The sequence below is a fragment of the Primulina huaijiensis genome, chromosome 9 (assembly GCF_012295235.1).
Source record: "Primulina huaijiensis isolate GDHJ02 chromosome 9, ASM1229523v2, whole genome shotgun sequence".
NCBI classification, from domain to species: Eukaryota; Viridiplantae; Streptophyta; class Magnoliopsida; order Lamiales; family Gesneriaceae; genus Primulina; species Primulina huaijiensis.
In genome coordinates this window covers 15,675,622-15,694,760 of record NC_133314.1, presented here as the reverse complement: position 1 = coordinate 15,694,760, position 19,139 = coordinate 15,675,622, and the positions used below count along the sequence as shown (strand labels likewise).

The window sequence follows — 19,139 nt, the reverse complement described above, 5'->3', positions numbered from 1 at the left end:
TATTGTAATAATTATCTGAATTTTTTTTTCAATTAAATAAAGATATTTAGTATATGATCAATTTATTTAAGGGTATGTTAGGTACAAATTTAGAATTTTTAGTGAAATGATTGGCAAAAAGTTAAAAATTTAGAATTTCTAGTGAAATGTTTAGCTTAGAAGTACGTCTTTTGTGCAATAGTCTTATGGTTCTACGTCCATGACAATAGTGGATTTGGTCTATATCCATAGTAAAAAGTAATATTTTTTATATTAAAATTAATATTCTTTAACTCAAATTAGAATATATTACACAAGATGGTTTTGCAATAAAACATATTTTAAATTCAAATCAAGATATATACACATTATTTTTTCATAGTATATTAAAAAAAATGATATTTTAACAGTAAAAATTAATATTTTAGTTATAAAAAATAATTTTTTTTATAGATCAAGTCGTATTATCCGTCTCTCAAAACTTTTGTATTGGCATAATCAAATTTTGGATAAAAACTTTATTCCAGAATATTTAAAAGTGAGTAGGTCTTTTGTGAGACGGTCTCACGAATCTTTATTTGTGAGACGGGTCAACCCTATCGATATTCACAATAAAAGTAATACTCTTAGCATAAAAAGTAATACTTTTTCATGGATGACCCAAATAAGAGATCCGTCTCACAAAATACGACCCGTGAGACCGTCTCACACAAGTTTTTGCTTTTAAAAGTTGGATTCCCGGTGGTTTTCCTTAAAATATTTGAATATAATATCTGAGTTTGTGGTCTGTACATTTAATTTATAACTTAAAAATGTTCTTTTTTCAAAGACAGACTGCAAATAAATTGAAATAATTTAGAGCTAGCATTACTACTTCTTTTAATTTAAAAATAGCATTAGTGCGAAATTTGAGTTTAAATTATTTTATTCGATAAATAAAGATTATTCACATTTGCAACATCTTTTAATAATTAATTATATTTTATAAATATAAGTAAAAGAGCTCTGATTACATAATTTGCTCTCAGACTTTTTTCTTTTGGAAAAATTGTCTTTATTACACTGTCCAATAAGATTGATTCTTTGCAATTTTATTATATATATTATCAAATTTAGTTTTTTATCTTTATTTTTTCGATAATTTTAATTATTTTTTTGACATGATGCTAATAATACATCAACGTGACATTGACTGTGTAGTATTATATAAATACTCCCGAAGAAAAAGAACTAAAATTGTCTAAAAACCTTTCGATATATAATTAAAACTAAAATTTATATTGTAAAAGACCAAAATAAAAAAATCAAATTTACTGAACAAAAAATATATTTTTCTCCATATTTATTTATTGTGCATTGAGCATCGATTTTCCGAACCTGTACTTGATAGAGACTTTAGACAAGCTCAGACTGACACCTGAATAATGTTTTGAACAACCTAACATGGCTAATTTTTTTTGGGCAAATTTAAAAAAAATAATATGTACATCTTATATTTAAGATTCAGTATCTAGATGATTTATTTTACAAATCAATACCTGACAATACTATAAACTTAATTTTAACTCCCTGCAAAGATAAATTTACATTTTTGTCTTTTTATTATTTAAATAAATATATAATTTTATCCACCAAATTAATTGTCTGTTTTCTATCTACCAAAATATTAGTATCTATTATGGAGTTTTAGATACTTGATTTTGTTATTTAAATACTCCAAATGTGTAAAAAAATATATTATATTTTCGAAAAATCACCATAAATTCAGTCATTGTTGGTTTTTCATTAAAAATGCATTATGATGACTTATTCATGTCATTTTATTTTTAAAAAAATATAGTTGCTCACTAATCATTAAATAAGATTAAGTACTTATTTTGACATATAAAGTATTTATTTTGAAGTTTCAGATATTTGATTTGCCTATTTAAATACTCCCAATGTGTAAGAAAATACTGGATCTTCGAACGATCACCATAAATACAGTTATTGTTTGTCTTTTCATGAAATGTGTATTTAAATGACATATTCATCTCATTTAATATTTTTTTGTAAAAAATATTAAATTCCCAACTAAGCATGTAAATTTTAAAGTACTTAGTTTTACTTAAGAAATATCTATTTTGAGTTTGCAAATACTTGATTTCGTAAATGAGATACTCACAATATGTATTAAAATATTGGATATTTGAATAGACAACGTAAATTCACCAAGTATTGGTATTTCAATGGAAAATGCATTTAGATGACATATTCATCTCATTTAATATTTTTTTTGTAAAAAAAAAAAAACAAATTCTCAAATAAGCATGAAAATTTTAAAGTACTTAGTTTTACTTGAGAAATACCTAATTTGAGTTGGCAAATACTTGATTTCGTAAATGAGATACTCACAATATGTATTAAAATCTTAGATATTCAAATAGGCAACGTAGATTCTCCAAGTGTTGGCATTTCCATGGAATATGTATTTGGATGAGAAGTGCCTAATTTGAATTTATAAGTACTTGCTTTGATATAGGAGATACTCATAATATATAATAGAATACTGGATATTCAAATATGCAACGTAAGTTCACCAAATGTTGGCTTTTCATGGAAGATGCATTTGGATAACATATTCATCTCATTTAATATATTTTTTGTAAAAAAAAACAAATTCCCAAATAAGCATGAAAATTTTAAAGTACTTAGTTTTACTTGAGCAGTACCTAATTTGAGTTGGCAAATACTTGATTTCGTAAGATACTTACAATATGTATTAAAATACTTGCTATTCGAATAAGCAACGTAAATTACCCAAGTGTTGGTATTTCCATGGAATATGCATTTGGATGAGAAGTACCTAATTTGAGTTTGCAAATAATCGATGAGATACTCATAATATGTAATATAATACTGGATATTCGAATATGCAACGTAAGTTCACCAAGTGTTGGTTTTCCATGGAATTTTCGTTTGAATGACATATTTATCTCATTTGATATATTTTTTGTAAAAAAAAAAAACAAATTCTCAAATAAGCATGAAAATTTTAAAATACCTAGTTTTACTTGGAAGGTACATAATTTAATATTGCAAAAACTTGATTTGGTACATGAGATACTCATAATATGTAATAGAATATTTGATATTCGAATATGCAACGTAAGTTCACCAAGTGTTGGTCTTTCTATGGAAGATGCATTTTGATGAAAAATTCTTCTCATTTAATATTTTTTTGTTAAAAAAAACAAATTCTCAAATAAGCATGATTATTTAAAAGTACTTAATTTTACTTGAGAAGTACCTAATTTCATATTGCAAATACTTGATTTGGTACGCGAGATACTCATAATATATAATAGACTATTGGATATTCGAATGTGCAACGTAAGTTCACTAAGTATTGGTCTTTCCATGAAAGATGCATTTGGATTACATATTCATCTTATTTAATATTTTTTTGGAAAAAAATTTCTCAAATAAGCATGAAAATTTTAAAGTACTTAATTTTACTTGAGAAGTATCTAATTTGAGTTTGCAAATACTTGATTTCGTAAATGAGATACTCACAATATGCATTAAATACTGGATATTTGAATAGGCAATATTTCCATGAAAAATTCATTAGGATACTTATTCATGTCATTTAAGTAAATAAACATAGTTCATTATTCATCATGGACTAATTGAGAGATGCAATATGAACATAGTTCGTAAATGAGTTTGAAGTTTGCACTTTAAGCATATCTATCAATTCTTAGATTAATGATTTATAAAATACTCATCAATATTGACAATACTTTTTGATATTCATTGAATGAATTATTTGACAATTATACTTATTTGACATAATACTTATTGATAATTATTCATTATTCTTCTTAGTATTTTTTATTTATACTTATGAGTATTAATTTATAAATCATTAATATTCATTCACAATACTTGTTGGTATTCATTAAATGACAAGACAATACTTCATTTGATATCATCCTCATTAGTATTCATTCATAATATTTATTGGTAATCATTCATTATATGTATCAATATTCTTTCATTATATTTATTATCAAATTTGAGTTTTTAAAGGGTAAAATCAATTATCAGTGGAATCTAATTATGTAATACTTGTAACAATTTAGGTATCACATATTTATTTCACTGATCTTATCATGTATTAAATGAGATGAATATGTCATCTAAATGCTTATTCCATGAAAATATCAATACTTGGTGAACTCACATTGCCTATTCGAATATCCAGTATTTTAATACATATTGTGAGTATCCCATTTACGAAATCAAGTATTTGCAAACTCAAATTAGGTATTTATCAAGTAAAAATAAGTATTTTAAAATTTTCATGCTTAGTTGAGAATTTGTTTTTTTTTTTTAAAAAAGTATTAAATGAGATGAATATGTCGTCCAAATGTATCTTCCATAAAAATACCAACATTTGGTAAACTTACGTTTCTTATTCAAATATCTAGTATTTTAATACATATTGTGAGTATTTCATTTACGAAATCAAGTATTTGCAAACTTAAATTAAGTACTTCTCATTTAGGGAGTAAAATTAAGTATTGGTAGACTCGAATTAGATACTTTTTGTACTAATTTAGGTATCAAATTTTAATTTCACAAATGACACATCAAAAGTCACTCAATATTACTTGAAACTATATTTTTTTATATCCCAAAATAATCAAAATTGAGTCTTAAAAGGGTAAAATCAAGTATATTTGAAATCAAATTAGGTACTATTTGTACAAATTTAGGTAGGACATTTTTTTATTCACAAATCTCATCATCAAAGAACATTCAATATTATATTCGAACTATATATTTTGACATACTCAATCGAATTTGAGTATTTAAAAGGTAAAATCAAGTATTTGTAGACTCGAATTATGTATTATTTGTAATAATTTAGGTATCACATTTTTACTTCACGAATATCATCATCGGTGTCACTTAATATTAACTTCGAATTATATTTTGGCATCATCAAATAATTGGATATGAATATTTACGGGGTAAAATCATGTATTAATAGACTCTAATTAGATACTATTTGCATCAATTTAAGTATCACATTTTAAATTCACAAATGACACCATCAAAAGTCACTTAATATTACTTGAAATTTAAGTATTTTCTTACACATTTGAAATATTCAAATAGCCAAATCAAATATTTGGAACCCCAAAATAGGTATTTTATTGATCAAAATAAGTATTTTTTCTAATTCAACAATGAGTGAGAAACTGTGTTTTTTCAAAAATTAGATGACATGAATAAGTCATCTTAATGCATTTTCAACGAAAAGACCAACAATTATTGAATTTATTGTGATAGTTCTAAAATCCAGTATTTTCTTACACTTTTGGAGTATTCAAAGAGTCAAATCAAGTATTTAGAACTCAAAAATATGTATTTTGTATGTCAAAATAAATATTTTATCTTATTTCATGATGAGTGATAACTTATGTTTTTTTAAAAAAATCAAATGACATGAATAAGTCATCTTAGTACATTTTTCATGAAAAGATCAACAATGACTGAATGTATGGTGAATATTAGAAATATAGTATTTTCTTATATATTTGAAGTATTCAAATAGCGAAATCAAGTATCTGAAACCTCATAATAGGTATTTTGTATGTCAAAATAAGTATTTACTTTTATTCCATGATAATTGAGAAACAATATTTTTTTAAAATTATATTTTAAATGGAGAAAACACATATAATTTTTGTGGATAAAATAATATATTTATTTAAACAATAAAGGGTAAAAAAGTAAATTTTGCTTTATAATGGTTAAAACTAAAAGTATAGATTTGTCAGGTACTGATTCCTAAAAAAATATGTCTAGGTACTGAATTTTAATTGAAACATTCACACATGCATTTTTTTTTAAATTTACAATGTGCCATTTGAGAAAGCTGCCGTCGTTGGACATATATATTGACGTTAGTCCTTCAATTTATAAATTATTAAAACTCACCCCATTTAGTTCTTGCTTGAGGAATGTTGACCATAAACCGTAAATATTTTAATTCGATCTTCCATTCAAAAGCAATTTCCGATAAACTTCACATGGATGCAACTGGTAAAAATAGTTCACATACCAATATCTGAATGTATGATAGTTTGTTCCCACCTGATTTTCTTTCCCACAAAATTCACTTGCGTCTCGGAAATTTATAGATGCATCCATGGAGCAAAGAGGTGTGGGATTTATCGCCTGTTTTCGACATCAAGAAACTCAACATACTTCCAAGAAAATTTTTATTGTAAATTTTACAACACCTACGAGCTTGGCCCAAGATATATGAGCCAATGAGTATTCAGGATCTCTAATTCTTTGCTGCATGGACTTGTTGCCTAACTCTTCGTGCACAATCCGCAAAATCTTTAACCAGATTAGCGCATTTGAGGGGGTCCTTGGCATGCTCCTTGTAGCACTTCAAACATTCATCTATCTCATTCAAACAGCGCGTTGGCTGGCGATTCGGAAGCTTGAACTCCTCATCATGGAGAGACTTATCTCTTTGAGAAACCTCTTGTAACACAATTCCCTCCAGTTTCTGCAATCTTTCCACGACATTCTGGCTGTCCTCAAGGAGAGACTTGATTGAATCTAACTTCGCATTTTCAGATTTAGGAGGTGTAGTAGGGAGGTACATAGGAGGCTGAAGTGGCCATCCAGCTGCTGAGGGAAGACTTTTATACGGCTCCGAAGCGTCAGAAAGCTGCTTCGGTTGGGGATTTTTTGCTTCTTGTGGAATCTTTGATTTTGACTTCTTTGTTTTCTTTTTTACCTTCTGACCATCATCGAGAAGGTTTCTGACTAAGTTATTGCTTAGCTGAATTGTAAATGATTCACCCATAATCGAAGCAGGTTCTGGTAATTTACCTGGAAGTATTCATCAAAGTCAAATTTAACAGACCAAATAATCGAAACATGAGCATCAACCAGTTTAAATAAACTTAATTACCACCTGTGGTGCAAAGTACTAAAGAAATTCTTACGAGGGATGGAAAACATTGCCCATCCCAACTCCATCACAAAAAAATATGTTTTCATGTAAACAAGAGAATATTCTCACATGTGTGACAACAGAAACTCAGATGCCATCATTATTTCCTATAACGCTACCACCCCCTCTCAGTGTGTATATTACTCTGTTGCTTCGATGCATTGTCCATGGTGTCCAATGCCATTATTTCTCCATCATTCTGCATCATTGCTATCTTTCTACATCGCGAGTGTGAAATGAGACAAAAATGCTAATTTGATTACTTTTTTGCTGAATTATTCATTCGTAATTTAGCAAGACTAGAACAGTGGTGTTATCATTTCTGAATTTTCATTAACACAAGCACAAGTTTATTGTTTCACTAGGAATTGACAAATATTGGCCTATCCAAAAACCTCAACCAACATATTTTTGGCCTTTACAGGTTGTCCCTCAACAAATCCCTCGGATATTGCCACTTTTTTTGGAAAGGATACTACTATTTTTTCGATTCCAAGTAATCATTCATTAGTCGAGACAGATTTTTACAGTTCATTATGTACTTCTCTATAAATTGTGAAATATGTTATCATGAAAAACCACACCTATGCTTTTCCCTTTTGTTCTGTGCGTCCAGTATCCACGAGTTGGGTCTTATGTTTTACAAAATTAAATCAGAAGAGAAAGAAAAGGAATCAGAAAACTCATGTAGATTCTGAAACAACCCATTGTCCGGGGACTAGAAAACTCCCCAGAACAAAAGCAATTTAACCTTTTCTACATAAAATAGCACATGCACTCAGAAAATTGATTAGCCAAATATCCATTAATGTATTGATCTGAATAAAATGCAGGATAATAATTATGTCATTTCTTCTAATGTTAAAGGCAATATAGACTCGAAACAATTTTATCCAGATTTAAAATGTTGACAATGACAAAACTCACAACTAGTAATTTCATATTAGTAATAATATTGTACCAGATCAGCTCTATCGTATTTATACAAACAGATTGACAAGTGAGAAGAGAAAAAAGGGTTCTTCACATAGTTGAGGCAGTATCTGCAATTCGTTTACATCTTCTATCTTGGACTTAACTATCAAAGTTCAATATTGAGTACATATTGATAAATTCAATCTTAACAGTGTAATTTGAATATTGAGTTCACATAGAAGAACTCAACAAATTTCTGTATATGTGCTTCAAATGCATCTGAGGAATTTCCAATTACAAACTGAAAACTCTTTAATTATGCATCTGATTAGTGCCAATGAAAAAGCCATAACCATATCGAACACTCGTAAGGAAAGCTAAAGAGAGCAAAGGTTATTCTCCAACTCACTAAGTTAGCAAATGTCACTAGTGTAATATCATCAAATGCACTAGAGAAAAGGTTCCGTGAGGCGTGATCAGTAATCAGACTCACATTAGGCAAAGACAATCTTTAAGAGCAAGAAGAGAACAAACATGGCAAAATGATTACACTACACTATGGCTGCAAGAAAATGCAGCAACCAATTTCCTCTGCCTACACATGTAGAAATAATGACTGTAATTAAAATACTATGCATTTAAATTGTCGAAAATCAACGAGGATGGCATGATAAAATTCCTAAAATTCTCTATTTTAGTCCCCTATTTTCTAGAGTTTGTGCGTCCACAAATTACCCACAGTTAGTTACGAAGACTACAAGAATACCCATCTGTCAGACCTCATTTACTAAGATGTTTTTCACTATATAAATTTATATTTACTTTTTACATCTTGCCTGATTTCTAAAAACATTCATTTGAAGAACCAGAAAAGCTTATCCCAGTTATGCATTAGAGTCCACGGGCACAAAAGTTCCATATCAACATCCAAAAACAATTAAAGTCTTTAATCAGTAGTTATTATATGGCAACACAGGTTTGCCAGTTTCAAAGTCTATCCTAAATCCTAAATGTACAAGTCTCAGGCAGGCCAAATAAGAAGGGTGTTTTGTTAGATGAAATGTGTCCTTCGTGGTTTATCATGGTACGGAAGTGTCTAAATCGATATCAATATCTAATTCCGGAGCTTTACTGCACATCTACAAACTATTTAAGTAAGTGATATTCCACTAATTTTTTTAAACAATCATACTTGAAACAAGATAGTGTACAGTTTTTTTAATCACTTGACTAATTCACCAAATAAAATAAAGCCTACATATACAAGAAATGGAATTCCTCAACCATGGAAATATTTTTTCCTAGTATTCTCCACATTCACCGGTAATTCTCTGCTGATTCTAAAACTATTCATGTCTCTGCACCATCTAGCAACATTAACATTCAAAAGTGTTTTCATACATTGCTTGAACCATTATGATATGGGCACTCCTACTCGACTGAAAGATAATAATAATCAAACTGTGTAACACAACTTAACCTTAGATCAGTTGAGCACTATAATGAGCTTGTTACCAAATCATTTTCCGCAACAAATAAAATGCAGGTTATGTCCCTCTTCCGTCTCATAGATCAAATCCAAACATCGTTTCAAGACTCACTTAATTTCAGAATATTTATTTCACAAGGTGATTATATCACACGCCCCTGCACACCATGATACTGAAACCATATTCCCATTTCCTGAGAAACCGGAAACATACTCAAGTCCCCAACATTAACACACATTTTCATCAAACAAAGCTCGGTCTTCCAATCAATAAAATAAAATCTCAGAAACATAACAAGCTCAAGGGCTGTTTATGTAATAATAAGTGGACATACCAACCTAACTACCAAAGGAGTTACTATAACAGTCACATTCTTGATAATATACCAAGTGACAAATATGACGGGTTTTTACAGAATTTTTTTCGTGTCCTCCGATTTTTGTTCAAACCAAAATCCGCAACTCGGAATAACATTTATCTCCGAGAATAAATAGGTTTTACCTTAAAACGAAAACTGACAGCATAAGAACTTACTCAGCCGTCGATCACTACCTTCCGGAGAAGAATTTTGCGAGATTCTGCGATGAACTTCGCCACATTCTTTGCTCGACAGAAAAAAAAAAAAAAAAATTGGACTTAACCTATTGTGTTGTTTGGGCCTTTGGGCATGGTGGGGGTGTCAACTGAGATGGGTCCCGGTTAGTCAGGTACGGTTGAAACAAAGATATTAAAAAAAAATTCATAATTCAAACTCGGATTGAACTCGAATCCACTCGAAAATTATAAACTAGAATTCGAACAAACCCGATTAACTCTATCACCTGGATATTTTTTATTATGAAATATTATTCTTTTATTTTTAACAAAATAATTAAATAAATATTGTGTAGAAATACATTTCTTAAGTTGATTTACGTGTATCATTTGTAGATCATAATGTGACTCTAATTAGTTTTGTAGATTTAGTCATGTATAGGTGGCTTTAGTTACTATTATATCTCCTAGTTTTATGCCTTGGTAGTTAGTTTGTTATTAGGCTTATGATCTCTTGTATACTGTATATATTCGTTCATAGTGGAATGAGATTTTTTAAGCTTTTCCAAAGTTCCACATGGTATCAGAGCTTTTAAGCTAGATCATAGCAAAATCAGAAACATCAACTGAGCTCACCATACCCCTGATCACCAACCATAAACTCAATGGCCAAAACTATCTTCAATGGTCCCAATCCATACTCATGTTCCTCTGTGGCAAGAGCAAAGAAGATTTTATCAACAGTCAGGCCCCATCTCCTATGGTTGATGACCCCTCATACAAGACATGGAAGGCAAATGACAGCACGTTAAAACATGGCTCATCGGCTCCATGAATCAAGATATTGGTGATCAGTTCTTGTTCTGCAGTTCCCCTGTAGCTATATGGGAGGCTGCACAATTGACATACTCATGCACAGAGAACTGCAGCTATATGGGAGGATGCACAATGGACATACTCATGCACAGAGAACACCTCTGAATTATTTTCTACTGAGAGCTTACTATATGAGCTGCGACAAGGAGATTCCACCGTGACTCAGTTCTTCAGTGACTTGACACGGCTATGGCAAAAAATCGATCTCTACGACAATCACAAGTGGACATGCTCGGATGATAGCATACTATACAATAAAGTTGTTGAGACCAAGCGAGTGTTCAAGTTTCTGAGTGGCCTTAACAAAGAACTTGATGATGTCCGTGGGCGAGTCCTTGGAACCAAGCCACTGCCTACCCTTTCCGAGACATTCTCCAGTGTGCGCCATGAGGAAAGCCGAAGGAAAGTTATGATGGGGGGACCTGCAATACAAATCTCCGAAGGATCAGCCCTAGTAGTTGAAACTGAATCTCAGGCCTATGCAGGAAATGCACCGAGGAAGTCCCGTCCTTACTGTGATCGCTGTCGCGAGCTTGGACATACCAAAGACACCTGCTGGAAAATCCACGGAAAACCACTAGATTGGAAGCCACGAGACCAAAACTCCCGGGGTGATCAAGGAGCAAAGGGCAATTCAGCCACTACAGCTACTGATGCATCTTCATTCCCATTCAACAAGGATCAATTGGATCTACTCCGAAACCTCATCAGCAAGGCTGTTCAATCAGGCTCGTCACCTACACAAAACTCGGGCATTGGAACCGTGGCCCAACGAGGTACTCTTCCACAGGCTATGCATGTTAAAGCAGATGACTCATCTTGGATCATCGACTCCGGTGCTTCGGATTTCATGACTGGTAATAGAACATTGTTTTCAACATACACCCCATGTACCCACAATATCTCGGTGACCATTGCGGACGGCACCCAATCATCTGTTGTGGGCATTGGGACAGTCATTATTTCACGCAACATCACACTCAAATCAGTGTTCTATATACCACGACTACAGTGCAACTTATTGTCTGTTCGTAAATTCAATGAAGATATGCAATGCCTAACTATCTTTAAACCTCATTCATGTGAATTTCAGGATCCTGCTTCGGGGATGACGATTGGATGTGCTAAGATGTACTCGGGACTCTTTCTCCTCACACCAGACATCAGCTCTAAATCCTTCGTATCACACCCATCGTGTTATTTTTCTGCCAATAAAGATAGCGAGATCATGTTGCTTCATTTCCGTTTAGGACACCCTAATTTCATGTATCTTGAACGCTTATTTCCTTCATTGTTTCATAATAAAAAGGCAAGTGATTTTTCATGTGACATATGTCAATTAGCAAAGCACACTCGCAACACATATGCACCTCGACCATACACTGCATCCCATCCTTTCTCGATGATTCATTGTGATACATGGGGACCTTCTCGGGTTGCAAATCTAAATGGAACTCGTTGGTTTCTACTTTTTGTAGATGATCACACTAGATTGAGTTGGGTGTTTCTTATGAAAGACAAATCCGAAGCTTGTTAGTTATTTAAACAATTCAATGTTATGGTTGAAAATCAATTTAACACCACCATCAATGTCTTCCACACTGACAATGCAGGTGAATTCTTCAGTGACCAACTTGGCAAATATTTAAGTGACCATGGGATTGTTCACACCAGCTCGTGTGTTAAAACACCCCAACAAAATGGCATTTCCAAGCGCAAAAATAGACACCTATTAGAGGTAGCTAGATCTCTTATGTTCACAACCCATGTGCCTAAACATTTCTGGGGTGAAGCAGTTCTCACGGCAGCGTTCCTGATCAATCGTATGCCAACTCGGGTCCTCAAACACACTTCACCCTGCAAGGCTTTACTCTCAGTTTACCCACACACTAGGCTCATCTCTACCCTATCCCCGAAACTTTTCGGTTGTGAAGTATATGTTCATCTACACGACCAAAGCAAATTAGATCCAAAATCAATCAGATGTATCTTTATAGGGTATTCACCAACACAAAAAGGCTATAAGTTCTACTCACCTACCCTTTGCAAATATTACGTCTCAATGGATGTCACATTCTTTGAATACACGCCATATTACACCAGTCCTAGAATTCAGGGGGAGAATGATTCTAGGGAATTCAAGGATTGGTTCTCTTCCACTAACACTGTCCTAGAGCCTCATCACTCCTACTCTGAAACTCTACCACCCATGACTCCTTCTAGGTCTCAAGAAATTCAAGATGAAATACAGCAGCACACCCAAGACTAATCCACGATTCTGGGTGCAGATCTCCATGAATCAGGTAACATTTCTCCACTGTCCACTTCATCTACTGATTTAGATTTGCCCATCGCACTGAGAAAATCATCCAGATCTTGTGGTCCTTATCAAATTAGTGACTATGTGTATTATGGTAATCTATCATCGAGTTTTTGAGGCTTTGTATCACAGCTTGATCAGGTAAAAATACCTTACTCAGTGGAGGAGGCCTTCAAAGATCCTGCATGGAAGGCAGCCACACATGAAGAGATACGAGCCTTGGAAAAGAACTCCACATGGGACATTACTGACCTACCTCCTGGAAAAAGAGCGGTTGGCTGCAGATGGTTGTTCACGATCAAACACAAACCAGATGGGTCAGTGGATAGATTCAAGGCAAGGTTGGTAGCAAAGGGATACGCTCAAGCATTTGGTGAAGACTATGGCGAGACATTTGCCCCTGTGGCTAAATTGAATACCGTCAGAGTTATCTTATCTCTTGCAGCGAATCTTGATTGGCCATTATTCCAACTCGATGTGAAGAATGCATTCCTTAATGGAATACTCGAGGAAGAAGTATACATGAAGATTCCTCCCAGTTTCAGTAACGAAGCTAATACTAACAAGGTATGCAAACTCAAAAAATCTCTCTATGGACTTAAGCAGTCACCGCGTGCTTGGTTCGAAAGGTTCACTCGAGTGCTTAAAGACAATGGCTATCAACAGAGTCATGCAGATCACACACTATTTGTGAAACATTCATCATGTGGGAAACGATATATATTGAGTGTTTACGTGGATGACATCGTGATTACGGGAGATGACTCCGATGAGATTCAGCGACTAAAGATCAGACTTGCCTCGGAGTTTGAATTAAAAGACCTTGGAAATATGAAGTACTTCCTTGGATTGGAGGTTGCTAGATCACAGACAGGGATAACAGTATCTCAGCGCAAGTACACCCTTGACCTACTCAAAGAAACCGGGATGCTAGGATGTAAACCAGCATCCATTCCAATGGATCCAAATCTCAATATAAATGCTAGAACCACGGAAGAACCTGTGGACAAGGGGAGATACCAGCGGCTTGTTGGAAAACTGATCTACCTCGCACATACTAGACTTGATATAAGTTTTGCAGTAAGTATGGTCAGTAGATTCATGAGCAATCCATCAGTCACACATATGGATGCTGTCATGACAATCCTCAGTTACCTCAAAGCTTCACCAGGGACTGGACTGTTCTTCAAAAAGACATCACAACGTGGAGTTGAAGTTTACACAGATGCGGACTGGGCAGGCTCAATCCCAGATCGACGATCAACCTCGGGAATGTGTTCTTACGTGTGGGGAAACCTAGTGACATGGAGAAGTAAGAAACAAACGGTTGTTGCTCGAAGTAGTGCGGAAGCTGAACTTCGTTCACTTGCAAACGGAGTATGTGAGGGAATTTGGCTCCAAAAACTAATAGCAGACCTCAAGGTTGAAGTTGATGGAGCTGTGCGGATGCTATGTGATAATCAAGCTGCTTTGAGTATTTCTCGAAACCCTGTCCAGCATGATCGCACAAAGCATATTGAAATTGATCGTCATTTTATAAGTGAGAAGGTGGTGAACAATGTAATATCACTAGACTATGTATCGTCTAAGTCACAAGTAGCAGATATTCTTACAAAGTCATTGCCTCGGCCCAACTTTCAAGAAATGTGTAACAAGCTTGCCTTGTTAAACATTTACCGTCAAGCTTGAGGAGGAGTGTAAAAATACATTTCCTAAGTTGATTTACGTGTATCATTTGTAGATCATAATGTGACTGTAATTAGTTTTGTAGATTTAGTCATGTATAGGTGGCTTTAGTTACTATTATATCTCCTAGTTTTATGCCTTGGTAGTTAGTTTGTTATTAGGCTTATGATCTCTTGTATACTGTATATATTTGTTCATAGTGGAATGAGATTTTTTAAGCTTTTCCAAAGTTCCACACATTGAAAACATATAATAATAATAATAATAATAATAATAATAATATTTTAGTTTAAACACAAAATAACAAAACATCTCATAAATATGATAATTATATTTCATGAATATAAATAATAAAATTTAAAAATCTTATTACCTAAACTATTAATTACTCTAAAACAATTGTTTAAAAAATAAAAATATTTAACAAAATAAATATTACTCGATGCAATAAAAAAGCATTCAAACATCACAAAGTAGCTTTCAATTTTCAAACTCGACTTCTTCATCGTTTTACACCTTATTGTATGAGTCAAATGGGTCGGGTGGATTCGGGTTGATGGATGACATGATTCTCAATTTAGGTCAACATGAACCCACCCAACCTAAATATTTTGGGGTTCTGATTTGGATCCAACCCGATATGATCCAAACCGAAATCCTCGAACCCTAACCTAATATTTTCCGTTCGACTCAGGTCATGTTCATTTTTGACACCCCTACCTTTGGCCAATTTAAAGTTCTCCGACCAAGAGTGCATCAATTAAATTTTTTTAAAAAAATTATCATTGCGATTAGGGTAAATTGTCCTAAAATCTCCAATATCATTCTTATATTTGCTACAAGTCTCTATTAAGAAATTATCCTCATATTTAATTGAATTCTACTAATACCTTTTACATATTATTTATGTTAGGATCAGGTTTAGAGTTTAGATGGAGAGTAAATAAACTCTTCGAATTTTTTGACTTGAGATGATTATCAAACTGGACTTAACAATTGTTAATTAAAAGTTTTTTTCTCGACCAAGCACATGCGGTTGAACAACTTAAAAGTGATTTTCAAAGTATGGAATGGTCCAGCTGGATCTGAATAATGATATAATCAAATCACTAATTTTTTTACAAAGTAAATTGAATATCAATAAATGTTGTAATGAAAGCAGAACATAAGATTTTTATGGAAGTTCGATGGCTAAATCTTTCTATATGTCAATTTCTTTCAGTTCGGAAAGAAATCACTAGAAGACTTTGGTTTTACAACAATTTGTACAAACCCACTTCAATTTAGGATTTTCGCCTAAATTGAAACTCCTAGTTTCACTTATTCAAAAAGACAAGTGCAAATGTAAATGAATCCTCAAATTCAAACAAATCTCAGTAGTAATTATACAACAGTTTGAGAAGTTGTGTGAGAAGCCCCGGTTTGATCGTTGATGATCTGTAATAATCTTGAACGAGAGGGCTTGTGAGTGGTTGAAAAATGATTCAAATAAGTGTGCTCTGAAATATTGAGAAAAACGAGAGCTTGTAAGCGTGTAAGTTTTTCGAGCAATCACAAATGAATGAAGACACTTTTAATTTATAGCTTCTCTTGATTTTAACGTTCAAATCTTTGCAAAGTTAGAATTTTTTTTTCTGTTGCAAAAGCAAATTTATTTCCATTCTTTCTTGAATCATAGTATGCTGCATTTAATGATTTGTTGTCTCCTTGCTAAAAATAATGACAAGTGGCTCTGTAAAGTTGATCCTATAAGAGAGAAAACTGCGACAACTTTCTATCTCATTGATACTGATTGCCTTGTGTTCTTGTGCATGATTGGTCAAGAAGTGATAGGTAGGGTAACTTTGGATTTTTTGATGTTCTGTTCTAATCCGAAATACAACGAAACATGCTGAGTCTAGTTGAATTGAATAATTTTCAGTTGTAGTACATAAGTAGTCTCGATTGAATGTGCATTGTGCTCAAATTTTGAAAATTCCGATTGCACTTAATGCATTTAGACTTCTGGATCTCTGGTTCCAACACCTATAAATACATTAAAGGAAGGTTGTATCCTATAAAACCTATGTTCAGTTGTAGTACTTAAAATTTCTTTTGTCTTTGAAGTATGGATTTTGAATTATTTGAATTGATCAAGGACTAAAGAGACATTCCTCGACGTGACCGAAAGCTGAGAGACAAAAGACTTCTTGAAGATGACAAAGGCAAAAGTAGAAGCATATTGTTTAGCTTTGACACCTTATATTTTCTTGATAAGAGACTCCATCTATGAATAAATAGCATTATTGCTAATCCCTGGTTCCGGTTCAATCTCTTCATTGCTTTCCAATTTCGGTTGGTCAATATTGGAGAGACCACTGTATCCATCATTGCATTGATAGGTTGCCCCTGTATTTTTTTAACCCAAATTGCATGACAAGCCATTCGAATATGCCGATTGCCCCAGGACTTCGAAAAGCCGTCTTTGATACATCTTTCTCTATAATTTTTATCTAATTGTACCTCTAAAATCTGTCAATAAATGACAACTCATCGTTTTTTACCACTGCATCTACAAGCATATCAGCTACTAGAATAGCATAAACGTCTTTTGGAGTGACACAATTCAAATCCACAAAATCTATACGCACCCGAAGTTTCCCATTTTTTCCATGACAAAGACTATGTTTGCAAGCCATTTTGTGTACCTTACTAGCTGGAAAAACCTAGCCTTGAGTAATTTTCCAATTTCTTACTTGACTCTCGACTCAATCACCTTAAACATCCTTTTGGTCGGTTGTTGGTGTGGTTTGAAACCTTCTTTAATTGGTAATAGATGTTCTACCAACTTACTCTCCAAGCTTGGCATATCATCATACTCCCAAGAGAAACAATCTTTGAACTCTTTCAATAGCTCCACTATTTCTTTCTTCACATCTTCCTCTAAACAATACTGATATAAGTCGGTTTAGGACACTCCATAGTCCCAAATTTCACTTCTTCTAAGGGATCTTGGGTCTCCAGCTATCGAACTTCCATCTGAGCCCGAGACAAGATTAAATCATCCAACTGTAATTCTATTTTCTCATAGTCTTCGCATTCTTCTTCATATATTATTTATGTCTCATCAATGTCCCATAACTCTTGAGATTGCACTTCACTTACCAAATGCTGCAAGGTTATTTTTCATGCAGAAGTTGCAGCCACTTCTATTTATTCTTTGTTATATTTAATCATCGACCCCCAATAATGGGTTGAACCATCGGTCTAGGAGAGACCATGGTTGTGGGTCCGAGGACCTTCTAAACTGCTTCTTTAACCTTTTGAGTATCAATTTACACTGTTTCTGGTTGTCCATTCACTTTGAAGTTAGGAAATTTAATAGGACTAAAAGCTCCATCATAATATTTAACCTCTACGTCATTGGAGTTAGAGAATCATCTTGTACCACTTCTACATTATCTCATCTCCACATTAAAAATAACTGATGTATGGATGGTGGCACATAGTGATTGGTAGGAATCCAATCACTTCCTCAAAAATTATGAAAGCTAGCACTAGAATTAACCACGAAGAAAGCTGAAAAGGATGATTAAGATCCCACAGTGATATTCACGGCAAGACTCTAGAAGTTTTCGTGGATTCTCCATTAGAAGCTGAAATAGAGGCTTATGTAGGAATAAAGTCTTCCACACTCTTCCTCAACTTTTGAAGCATCCTACAAGACATAATATTAATAGAGGACTCATTATCTATCGGTACTCTGGACACTGGCTTCCCATTAGCGTGTGTCGGGATGTAAAGTGATTTAATATGTTTAATAATCTCGGTTGTAGGTCTCTTGAGAACTATTCTTTTTCCGTCATCAACAAGAATCCCTGCACAATCTTTCATTATATCACTTTTAATGGTTTATGTACCTGTTCCAACTTCTATACAAACATCAGATTCACACATCTTCTTGTCTTTAAACTCATCATGTACCATCAATGAACCCATGGAATAGTCAAATAAGACAAGAATTTGACATATTTTTAAGGTGTATTTTCCGAGTCTAGTGTCTTTCTCAGATAACAAATCATCCTCCTCTTCCTCATTATCTTTCATAGCCTTTCTCTCAAACTTCTTCCTCTCTTTTACAACTCTTCCACCTCCATCATGCGTTCATCAGCCCTCACCCTTTAACACCTTTCGCTTTTGTGTCTGGAAGAGGGTCTTTGGAAATTTTGGATATTACACAAGCTGCCAGTGTCCACCAAAGACTGTAATGGGGGGAACAAAAAAGGGGCTTCCTCTCATCTCGTTGATGGAGAACTGGGGATGTACTTTT

General features: G+C 33.3%; 1 long non-coding RNA gene across 1 annotated transcript; it reads right to left on the bottom strand.

The window, feature by feature from the left end:
- Positions 1-6,374: 6,374 nt before the first annotated feature.
- On the bottom strand, positions 6,375-10,091 carry LOC140985181 (uncharacterized). Its single transcript, XR_012176723.1, has 2 exons — positions 9,949-10,091; positions 6,375-6,885 (listed from the first exon to the last, which is right to left on the bottom strand). It is a non-coding gene; the product is annotated as an uncharacterized lncRNA (long non-coding RNA).
- Between the last annotated feature and the right edge of the window lie 9,048 nt (positions 10,092-19,139).